Source organism: Carcharodon carcharias, chromosome 4 (assembly GCF_017639515.1).
Source record: "Carcharodon carcharias isolate sCarCar2 chromosome 4, sCarCar2.pri, whole genome shotgun sequence".
Classification (NCBI taxonomy): domain Eukaryota; kingdom Metazoa; phylum Chordata; class Chondrichthyes; order Lamniformes; family Lamnidae; genus Carcharodon; species Carcharodon carcharias.
Genome location: NC_054470.1, coordinates 19,356,820 through 19,369,469, shown reverse-complemented (window position 1 = coordinate 19,369,469; position 12,650 = coordinate 19,356,820).

Here is a 12,650-nt window from a genome sequence, read left to right as displayed (position 1 = left end):
TTTCCAAAGTGTCCCAGGTGGTTGCAGTGAAAGCACTGCACAGTGATTGCAGGACACTGCTCACGCCTGTGAGGTCTTTTGGTACCTTTACGCTGACATGGTCTTCCACCATCTTGTGTTTTGCTTTGGTATTGCTTTCCTTGCTGTTTTGTTGTTTTATGAGCTGGACTCTTCAGGCTGCTCCATACCATGGTTTAACTTCACCAATCAAAACAGTTCGGTTTTTCTGGCAGACTTCCAATTGTCTGACCATTTGGATGGCTTTTTCCAAAGTCAGATCTTCTTTGGATTGGAGTACATCTGAAAGAGTATCGTCGACCACTCCCATTACTATTCGGTCTCTTATGAGCTCCACCTTAAGGTCACCATATTCACAGTCTTCAGCCAATCTATGCAATTCATTTGTGAAAGAGTCTACAACTTCCCCGGGCTTTGGGACTCTCTTGTTAAATTTTGCTGTCGCCAAAATTTTATTTCTTCTTCAGTTAAAGTAGGTGTCAAAGGACTTCATGACCTCTTCAAAGTTATTGGAAAACTCATTTACTCCTTGTCTGGCAATTATGTTGACAGCAGTTGGACCTACTGAATATAATGATGTGTTCATTTGTTCAGCCTCAGTTTTCATATTCAAGCCTGATGCAATCATATATCTTAAAAATCTTCTTCTCCATAATGCCCAATTTTGTGCCTGGTCAGACCCTTCCATCTGCCTTAATTGGTTGAGCAGTGTTGATCTACCATCCTTGGTTATTTTCAGCACAGGGGAATACAGCTTTAAAGTTTTTTTTGAATGGTGCTGCAATAATCATTTTTTTAATCTCTTCCCACAATTGTCAGGATTTGGCGAACTCCCATCACGGTTATGGAGATATTTTAAACATCAGCACTTCTGCAGAAAATCTTTTGAATGAGTCATTTTGGCCAGCTAGTTGCTTTCCTTAGTTTAGAGAATCAAACTGAAGAAGATATTTTGCTCTGACTTTTCTTTAATTTTTTTGTTTCGTTCATGCAATGCTGCCATGTGTTACGGTGCCAACTCTGAATCTGGGCTGCAGCATTCATCAAAACAATTGGTCTACCAGTGCTGCCTGATTATTGTGCCAAATTCAAAAGCTTATTACAGACTTTTTTGAAGTTTGCTCACCCTTTTGCGATCTGGCTAGGTTCTGTTTTCAATTGGGTCTCACTACAGACCTCCATGTGCTCTGGTGGAGTCCTGTTACGATGTACAGTGGCTCTTTCTTCTGCCCTTCAGCCTCCATGCCTGTAATGGAGCTTCTTAGACAATCTCCAGCTGCGTATTTGAGGTCTTCAAGTTAGATGCACTCCTCTCAGGTTAGACTGTGGTTTCTTTACTTCTTCATTCTTAAGGGTACTGGGGTTCTTCACATGCTGCCACCATGTTTTAAGATTGTTTGTTGTCTCGTAAAGGGGTCTAGAAGATTGTATGGTTGAAAATAATTGTTTATTAATAACACACACTACGTACTTGTATACAGGATACAGTCCCGACTAGGTGCTATCTGCATGCTGACTTCTACCAAACTCACCACTTCACTCTACGACTCCCATGTGATTTTCTACATCATAATGTGGGTGGTACTGCTTCCCCAGTCTCACATTATCCCTTCCAGCGCTAAATACCCTAATACTACAGCATTGTCTCAGCTTACTGAACACAGACTCTGATCTCCATTTACAGATCACACACATTGCATTGACTAGACAGTTTTAAACTTAGGATTTTTTCTGCTTACCAGCTTCTTCCATCAGCATTGGTATCACCGTGTGGACAGTGTGCTTGAAAATGAAAATTCCTCTGCCGCTGGCATCTTGTTGTATTTTTCTTCTCTTTGTGCTGACTTGCTGATAAACATCAAGGCACCAACCACACATAAGAGATTGATTAACACAAAAACATGTATGTTGGTAGCAGCATTACACAGTTGGAGAAGTTGCATACATGTCTGAGTTGGCATCTTCCTCAGAATAAACTGAAACTAAGTCTGAATCATGTGATACATTGCATCATTTTCTGCTCTAGTAATGTAAAACATAACCACACCCACTTAAAAGTGTACCACAGCGATAGGGAACACAGATTTAAGGATTTGGGCAAGAGATGCTGGGGTGATGTAAGGAAGAACCTTTTACGCAGCGAGAGTTAATGACCTGGAATTCACTGCCTGCCAGGGTGGTGGAAGTTGAGACAAGTAATAATTTCAAATTTGATGGGCACTTGAGGGAAATAAACTTGGGGCTATGGGTGTAGAACAGGGGACTGACTGGATAGCTCTACAGAGGGCTGGCATGGGCTTAATGGGTCAAATGGCCTCCTTCTACGCCATTATGATTCCATGACTATATGCAAGGCAATGGATCAGAGCAACACAGGCTGACTTTCCCTTTGAATTTCCTTGCTGCCCCTCGGGAAAGCACCAAGCATTCATTGTGATTCCCCCAAATGTCCCAGTTGGAAAAGGGAATTCACCATTTGGCTGAATGCTTGTGAAATTGTGTCCAAGGTTACTTAAGTGTGTCACAGGTCACCATGGATATCCTCTGTCATGAATCAGTTCTGATATATTTTGAAAACTGAATATTCTTCTTAGAATATTGTTTCTGAGATATTGATTAATTATGCTGCTTTGATAGCCAAGAATTCACTTCTATATTTGTGTCAGATCAAAAGAATTGTCTGTGGACATTGCAGGAATTCTTCTATGTTCTTTGGATTCCCAAACACTTTAAAATTTGTTACCATTTTGCTTCACCATGTGGACAAGGATCCAAACAGCACACTATTCTAGTCTTACAACCTTTTGGCCCATTACATTAAACCACTGCCACCATTACTTCTGCATCCATGGTCACGTTGAATGTTGCAGAAGATTATACTTTAATCTTGTCAGTGCTGTGACCATACTTTAAAAAAAAATTGTAGGTCATACACAGGAGTTCAGTTCTATTAACAGGAACCCTGTCCCACGTCAATGCAGGTACAAAACCAGACTTTAGCTGGCTTCTTTCTCTGGGGCAGGCAAATCCAATCTCAGAATAGTTCTGTTGAACTAGATAACTAATATAAGCACATCTGACATCTTTTTAAAAAATGAAAATTTGACACTTTCTCAATATTTGCATATTTCCAGGTTTTAAAAAATGTCAATTTTAGCCCTATGTGCATAATAATAACATTATGCAAACATTGTACAAAATATTCAATGTGGTTCCAGCTAAACCCCTTCAATTTCCATCCCAATGAAACCTAATAATGGGAGTGTGAGGGAGAGGACAAAGTCCTAAGTTCCAATCTTTGTTGGGCTTGATAGCCCTTACCCCTATTGCTCTTTGTCCCCAGTCTCTAAAAACAGCTCAGCTAATCCTAAAATACAAAGTTCCGGGCATATTTTATAACTATCCCTATTGTCTTGGAAATTGTATCTCCTTTCAAAATGAAAGACATTCTGAAACAGGTTATCCTCTGCTGACTGCTCCTGATTCTGGCTCTCTTGTACATACTCTTCTCCCCTCACCCTGCCATTGACAGCCATGCCTTCAGCCACATAGGCCCATGGTTTGGCAAGCCTTCCATAAATCCCTTTGCCCCTCCATCTCCTTCTCCACCCTTAAGACCCTTGCAAATTCTACCTCTTTGAAAATCTCTTCTAATAGTTGCTTCTTTGACTTGGAGACCATTTTCTGCAAGCTGCCTTCTATATTAAAGCTTTGTCATCATTTCACAATGCAAACACCTACCATCCAAAGAATATTCATTTTAACAAATCTGTAAACTACCAAAGACAAAGACCCCGAGATTGACTGAGATGGGTTTGGTGGGGCTGAGGTGGGGAGGAAGTTTTGGTCAAGAAGAGTGCATCCTTTTTTCCAGTGGATTTCCCAACCAGAAGCCAGCTTGACTGATGGGCTTGACTGTCTGTTGGGTGGGGAATGCCCCAGAGGGGTTTGGAGGCCAGGAGCAAGTAGGGAGCCTGCAGCTAAGTAAGTGATGGCACAATAGTAATGGTGAGTGTTTAGTCACTGATCCTAGAGACATCCAACGTAAGAAGGGGAGGGGAGTCTGATTGTGGTGGGGCATGAGGATAGTGGTCTGATGATGGGTAGGAAACCAGATAAGGAGGTGGGCTAGGAGGAAGCACTCCTGCTCCTCCTACCTCCATTATGACTGCAAGTGGACACTGGTTTGGGATTTGGTTTGAGATTTTTAAAAATTTTCAAATTTCACCTTTGAGATTAAGGGGGCGGGGGTGGAAGGGATTTTGTTAACAGCTCACTGTTCCCAACAGCATAACTGGAATTGTGCATCACTTCCACTCCCTTGCTTTTCTCTGTTCCCCATGTGATCAAAATTAAATATTAAAGTGCTGGCGGTGTGCATGGGAGACACGTGCGATTCTGTGGTGGGGGAAGTTTTCAGTGGTGAAACTATCAGCTGGCAATCCAGCAGGTATGATTGGCTATAAAAGAGCCTCCTGGGTCAAATAGGGAAGCTCTCCATCACGACCAAAACATTCCTGCCAAACTCCATCGCCATTAACTTTAGACTTGAGGGCAGAAAGGTGACACAGATGTTTTTCAAAATTTAAATTTCCCTGGGGGGAAATTCAGAGTACAGACAAGAAAAACTGGCAGTGGGAAGTAGTGAAGTGTCAACTGCTAATGAGGATATATCAGAGAGTTGCATCAAGGTAGATAGAATACCTGGAGAGTTTGATAGAATTAGAGCAGTAAGTTATTAGGTGAGGTCAGAATAAGCGGGAAAATAAAAAAGCCTAAATCAGGGCTAATGTGCATGTATGTGAATGCACAGAGTGTGGTTAATAAGATTGATGAACTGTAGGCACAGGTTGACAAATGGAATTATGATATTATTGCTATAACAGAAACCTGGTTAAAAGAAGGGCAGGACTAGGCGTTAAATGTTTTTGGGTACAAGGTGTTGAGGAGAGACAGGAAAGGAAGAAAAGGTGGTAGATTGGCAACATTGGTTAACATAAGAACATAAGAAATAGGAGCAGGAGTAGGCCATTCAGCTCCTCAAGCCTACCCCACTGTTCAATAATATCATGGCTGATCTGCCCCAGGCCTCAACTCCTCTTTCGGGCCAGATTTTCATTGCTCTCAACTCCCCAATATTTTTTAAAATCTATCTACGCCTCTTTAACTACTTTCAGTGATCTAGCCTCCACAACTCTCTGAGGTACAGAATTCCAGACATTCACTATCCTCTGAGAGAAGAAATTCCTTTGCATCTCAGTTTTAAATGAGTGTCCCCTTATTCTATAACTATGTCCCCTAGTTTGAGATTCTCCCACTAGTGGAAACATCTTCTCAATATCTACCCTGTCATGCCCCCTCAGAATCTTGTATGTTTCAATAATATCATTCCTCATTCTTCCAAACTCTAATGAATAAAGGCCTAACCTGTTTAGCCGTTCTTGATGAGTCAACCCCTTCATCCCAGGAATCAGCCTAGTGAATCTCTTTTGAATTGCCTCCAACGCCTGTACATCCTTTCTTAAATACGCGGGCGAAAACTGTACACTGTGCTCCAGGTATGGCCTCATCAACACCCTGTACAGTTGTAACAAGATTTCCCTATTTTTAAACTCCAATTCCCCAGCAATACAGGCCAAAATCCCATTTGCCTTCTTAAATGCTTGCTGCACCTTCATGCTGACCTTTTGTGTTTCATGCAGAAGAACACTCAGATCCCTCTGTGCTGCACTTTTTTGGAGTCTCTCCCATTTAAATAATAGTCTGCCTTTTGATTCTTCCTACCAAAGTGCATGTCCTCACACTTTCCTACATTAAACTCCATGTCACGAGCTTTTGCCCACTCACTCAACCTGTCTATATCCCCTTGCAGATTCCTTATGTCTTTATAACAACATTCCCTCCCACCTATTTTGTATCATCAGCAAATTTGGATACATTAAACTCTTCCCCCTCCTCCAAGTTATTAATATTGGTAGTAAATAATTGAGGCCCTAGGACTGATCCTTGTGGCACTCCACTAGTTACATCTTTCCAACCTGAAAAAGACCCATTAATCCCAACTCTCTGTCTTCTGTGTGTTAACCTATCCTCAATCCATGCTGATACAGTATCCCCAATACCATGAGCTCTTGTGCAATAACTTTTTATGTGGCACCTTGTCAAATGCCTTCTGGAAATCCAAATACTCTACATCTGCCAGTTCCCCTTTATCAACTCTGCTTGTTACATCCCCAAAGAACTCTAGCAAATGAGTCAAACATGATTTCCCTTTCATAAAACCATGTTGACTCTGTTTGATTGCATTAAGTTTTTCTAAATGCCCTGCTATTTCTTCCTTAATAATGGACTCTAGCATTTTCCAACTGACAGATGTTGAGCTGACTGGCCTATAGTTTTCTGCTTTTTGTCTCCCTCCCTTCTTGAATAGGAGTGTCACATTAGGGGTTTTCCAATCTGCTGGGACCCTCCCGGAATCCAATGAGTTCTGGGATATTTTGACCAATGCCTCCACTATCTCTGCCTCAGGGAGATTAAGTTCAAATTGAAAGTTTAAAATAAAGAAAGATTGAAATTATATAGATACGTCCCCTCATGTGACAGTGTCACATGAACTGGGACATGTTTATGAAATGTGTAAAAAATATTTACTATTTTAATAAAACCTTCATGAAACCTCATCCCGCCCGTGGATGAGGTTTCCTGAAAAATGCAAAGGCCGCTTGGGCTCTTCACCTGCCCGCCAACCTTAAGGTTGGACAGGCAGCATTGAGAATTAGTTCAATTGGTTTATTAACGGCCTTAACAGGCCTTTGACACTTCAGCAGGTGTGCAGCCGCCTCCTGCGCGTGCCCGCTGAATGGAAGGTCTGAATGACGCACGGTGATGTCGGGACGCTTGCCTGACGTCTCTGTGCATCATTTTACGTGTCGAAGAGAAAATTCTGCCCCATCCCTCCGACTCCACTCCACACCTGCACCCGCACCACTGACTCACCCTTGCTGGGCCTGAGCCTCCCTGCAAGCTGCCATTCACCTGCTCCCCTCCCTTGTACCGGAGAGTTAAACCAGGAAAACCGCTGACCTTACACATAACTGCACAAAACTGACCGGTGCACGCTACATTTAAACAAACATAAACGAGGTGCCACGAGATTCCCTTGCACCAGTGACTTTATCTTGAAGGCAGGACATAATTTTAAAAGTTTTAGGCTAATGAGGATTCATGGCATGCAAGTGCATTGCAAGTAGGAACCCACCACAGGCCAGCATGAGGCTCGACACATCACAAACCTGTCGCGGACTCTATCTCTGCATCTGCATCACATGGCAAAATGCAGGCTAATTAAGCAAAGTCAGCATGGATTTCTTAAAGGAAAATCATGTTTAATTAACTTGCTGGAGTTTTTTGAAGAGGTATCAGAGAGGGTCGATGAGGGTAATGTTGTTATTGTTGTGTACATGGCCTTCCAAAAGGTATTTGATACAGTGTCACACAACAAACTTGTGAGCAAAGTTATAACTCATGGAACAAACAGGTTAGTAGCAACATCGATACAGAATTTGCTGAGTGACAGGAAACAGAAAATAGTGGTTAATGGATGTTTTTCAGGCTGGAGGGAAGTTTGTAGTGGAGTTCCCCAGTGGTCAGTGTCAGGACCCTTGCTGTTCCTGAAATATATTAGTAACTTAGACTTTGGTGTACGGGGCACAATTTCAACATTTGCTGTTGATATGCAACTTGGAAGCATTGTGAACTGTGAGGAGGATCACACAGAACTTCAAAGGATCATAGACAAGTTGGTGGAATGGATGGACAGGTGGCAGATGAGGCTCAATACAGAGAAATATGAAGTGATTCATTTTGGTAGGAAGAACAAGAAGAGACAATATAAAATAAAGGGCGTGCAGGAGCAGAGGCACCTGGGTGTGTATATGCATAAGTCATTAAAGGTGGCAAGGCAGGTTGAGAGGGTAGTTAATAAAGCATACAGTATCAAAGGCTTTGTTAATAGGGACATTGAGTGCAAGAGCAAGGAAGTTATGTTGAATTTGTATAAGGCACTAGTTTGGCCTCAGCTGGAGAATTGCGTCCAGTTCTGCAGTTTAGGAAAGTTGTGAAGGCTTTAGAGACCAGTGCAGAAAAGATTGATTCCAGGGATGAGGAACTTTAGTTAAAGATAGATTAGATAAATTATGTCTGTTTTCCTTGAACGAAAGAAGGCTGGGAGAAGATTTGATAGAGGTATTCAAATCATGAGGAATCTGAACAGAGTTGATAAGGAGAAACAGTTCCCACTCATGAAAGGATCAAGAATGAGAGGCACAGATTTAAAGCAATTGGTAAAAGGAGCAAGAGCGACATGAGAAAAAACTTTTTTCACACAGTGACTGATTAAGGTCTGGAACGCACTGCCTGAGTGTGTAGTGAAGGCAGGTTCAATCGAAGCATTCAAAAGGGAATTAGACTGTTATTTGGAAAGGAAGAGTGTTCAGGCTTTCGGGAAGGATGTGGGAGAATGGCACTGAGTGAATTACTCATTTGGAGAATCAGTGCAGACATGATGAGCTGAATGGACTCCTACTGTGCTGAAACAGTTCTGTGATTCTGTGTGATCTCAACCCTCCATCAGGAAATTGAGATTTCACATCCCGTCTAATTAACACCACGTTTCCTGCTCTTGCTCTTGCACGCCCCATAAAGTTTCCCCAAAATTCCTCCTGAAATATCTATTTCACTAAATCAGAGTATCAGTTAAACCTGAAGATCCTCTTCTAGATCTTTTGTATTTTAATCATTAAATTGTCTCTCACTTTTGGCTATGAGGCAACATTTGTTCCTTGTTAAACGTGTTGATGTCTGAGCGATCCAAAAGCAGCTTATCATCTTGAAAGTAATTTTTTTTCCATTCCACAATTCGTAAGAAGTTATAAAATTGTTTAAAATTGAGCAACGTAAGTTGCTGACATAATTGAGGGGAATTTACATTCTAATCGGAATTCCCCATTCCTTATGTTACTCCATTTTTTTCTAGCTCAGACATCAAAAGTTAAATGGGAATTTTTAAAAATACAGAACCAGGGGTTTCTGAAACTGTAAGAGCTTGCAGCTGGTAGAGAAGGGTTACTTTCTTTTTTTTTAAATACTGCATTGAAAAAATATTTTCCAAACTCCCAGCCAGCGAAATTCAAAAAAGGTGATTCCAGCAGCATCCAAAATATTAGCAGCAAACATCTGAAATGTATTGGGTAAGTGAGGGCAGTCAGGGTGAAAATCTGAAAGGATAGTGACAACAATGCAGCCTATTAGGAGAACAGGATGAGTGAGACTTTACAACCATAGGAGAGGTGCCACAGAGGCTAAATATTGTGGGGAACGGGGTCAGAATGGTAGGAGAAAAACTGAATATTTTGGAGATTTGAAGGGAAGAAGGGGAGTTCCAACAAAGCTCCAGCATCACTCCCCTCTGACTCCAACAGCTTGTGTGACTCCTGCAAAAACTCTGCATCAGCAAAAGTAAGTCAAAAGCACCTCACCGGAAAGCTCCATACTGATCCCTTTTATATGGCTCTAATGGGCAGGAGGTGGCAGGTATATATCTGAACGCATGTTCAACTCTGTATAAGAAAGGGCATAAATGGGACCTGAGAGGTTTAAAATGGCAGATTGAAAGCCAAATCAGCACTTGACATTGATTCCTGTCACAATTTGCATACTTCACCATTTCCTCCAATTAAGCAGTAAGAAGATTGAGGTCATTGTTTTCAGTCCCTGCTCCAAACTGCATTCCCTGGCTGTTGATTCCATCCCTCTCACTGGCAAGTGTCTGAGAATAAACCAGACTGTTCATGACCTTGATGTCATATTTGACCCCCGAGGAGAATTTCTGATCGCATATCCATGTCATCACTAAGACCGCCTATTTCTGTCTCTGTAACATTGCCTGGCTTTGCCCCACCTTAGCTCATTTGCTGCTGAAACCCTCATTCATCCCTTTGTTACCTTTAGACTTACCAATTCCAACAAAGTTCTGGTTGGCCTCTCACATTCTATCCGTTGTAGACTTGAGGGTGTCCAAAACTGTGCTGCTCATGTCCTTAATTGCACCAAGTTCCATTCAGCTATCCCCCTGTGCTCACCAACTTACATTGGCTCCTGGTCAAGCAACATCTTCACTTTAAAATTCTCATCCTCGTTTTCAAGTCCCTTCAGGGTCTTACATCTCCCTAACCCTGTAATCTCCTCCAGTGCTACAAATCTCCAAAATATCTGTGGTCATCTAATTCTAGCCACTTGAGCGTCCCCAATTTTAATCATTCCATCATTGGTGGTCATGCCGTCAGTTGCCTAGGCCCTAAGCTCTGGAATTCCCATCCCACATAGCTCCACCTCTCTACCTCACTTTCCTCTGTTAAGACATTTCTTAAAATCTACCTCTTTGACCAAGGTTTTGGTCATCTGATTCATGGCCAGGATTTTTCCTATGGCGGGCAGGCAGGGAGCCAATCGCTGCCCGCAATCGGTACCAAGCCATCATTTTACATGGGTGGGCCAATTAAGGTCCGTGTAATGCACGGCTCAGTGCTACCTATGCGAACGGGGGGAGGAGGGAGGGTTGGGGCCTGCACTCTTTTGTGTATGCACGGAGCTGCCTCAGGGAGATTGAATATATAATCAAATCATGACAGAAATTATTTAAAAATTTATTTAAACATGACCCCTCTTGTGACTGTGTCACATGAGAGGGGAAATGTTTGTAAATTTATTGATTGATATAATAAAAGCTTCAGGAAACCTCATCCCTCCTGTGGATGAGGTTTCCTGAAAAATGCGAAGGTTGATTGGGCTTTTCGCCTGCCCCCCCCCCCCAACTTAAGGTTGGACAGACGGAGTTCTTAACTGCTTTAATTCATTTCTAAATGGCCTTAATAGGCTGTTGACATTTCAGCGGGCGCGCAGCCGACTCCGGTGTGTGCCCGCCGAATGAAATAGCGCGATGACATCGGGACGCATGCCCGACATCATCATGCATCATTTTACATGTCGACATGTTGGGCCCACCCCTGCACGCCAACCAGAAGATTCTGCCCATCTCTACTTCTGTGACTCGGTGTCATGTTTTGTTTTATAATGCTCATCTGAAAGGTCTTGGTATGTTTTATTACAGTAAAGGCACAATATGAATATAAGTTGTTATTCTGACACATGGAGGAAATTCCTATGATATTAAACTTTACAAGTGGAAGTGGATCCACCACCATTTTTAGCTCCTCTGGGCTCCTGTAATGCCCAAAGCAGCATTGCAACGGGACCAAATTTGCAGCCAAAGAGTCATTGTAGATCAACTAGAAAGATGTAAATAATGATGTCCGCCAGAACTCAGTTGGACCATTAGTCTTTCTGATTTACATATAAGTGATCTGGACTTAGGTCAGTGGGCACAATACCAAAATATGCAAGTGACAAAACAAAGGAGTGTTATTAACTCTGAAGTGGAATGTATGTGACTTTGGAGGATATGAACAGTTTAGGTTCAGGAAATAAATGTCAGTTGAAACTTGATGTGGAGAAATGTGAGCGATAGATTTAAACAGGAAGGATAAGGAGAGGAACTATACACTAAAGTGAAACTTTAAAAGTGATAGAGGAGGACAATGAATGAGAGACAAAGGGATTTAGTTGCACAAATCTTTATAAGTGGAAAGACAAATTTATAAAGCAGTTAAAAGAAACTAGGGCCTGGCATGTCTCCACCCGGCAGATATGCAGAGCCATTTAAATCTATATTCAATTTGGCAGGACTGTAACATCCCACCGGGCGGGAGAACCTGTAAAACCCTGGCCGTGAGCAAAACACATAAAAGTACATTCCCCACCATTTAAAGTGCCTACTTTTAAATTGGGTAATCAATTAAATTAGCCAAAAGGCATGAACCATTAGCTATTTGCAATAAAGTCAATTTCAAAGTTGCCACTTTATTAAGCACCCTGTGTATTGCAGGAAGGAACAGGTGTCGCTATTGCTTTATTGTCTTCAATTTCTCATCTTTTGGATCTCCTTTTCTCTCCTGGATCTGAACCTTCAACAACTGGTGCATTCATCCCTACTCGCCCAGAAAAGCAGTGGTGTCCTTCCCCTGGAGAATGCTCCATATCACCAGATGCCCATTTATCTCACTCCCAACGCCACATCCTCTGGCACAAATTCTTGCAAACTTGCAGCTGTCAGATGCCATGAGGTAGTTGATGGATTGTTCTCTACAAAGTATAATTGTATGGACTGGATAGCCCCAGACACAAATACTCACACTCTAGACTTAAGCATCTCTTGTTACTTGGTGGCCATTGTATTTCCCTTCAAACTGTCCAATGTGTGTAGTGGGAAAACTGGGTTAGCACCAACATGCCAGCTAAAACCAGTCAGAACTGTAATGCTACATCTTTGCACATCATTGAATATGCTGTAGTTCGCATATTATGTCCAGTTTTGGAAACCTTATTTTAGGAAGAATGTCCATGCCATGAAGATGGTGCAGAGAATAGTTAGGCACCGTTTTGAGTAATGTGAACAGTTCTGGTGTCCATATTATGAAAAGAATATAGAGGCACTGGAGAAAATGTAAAAACATTTA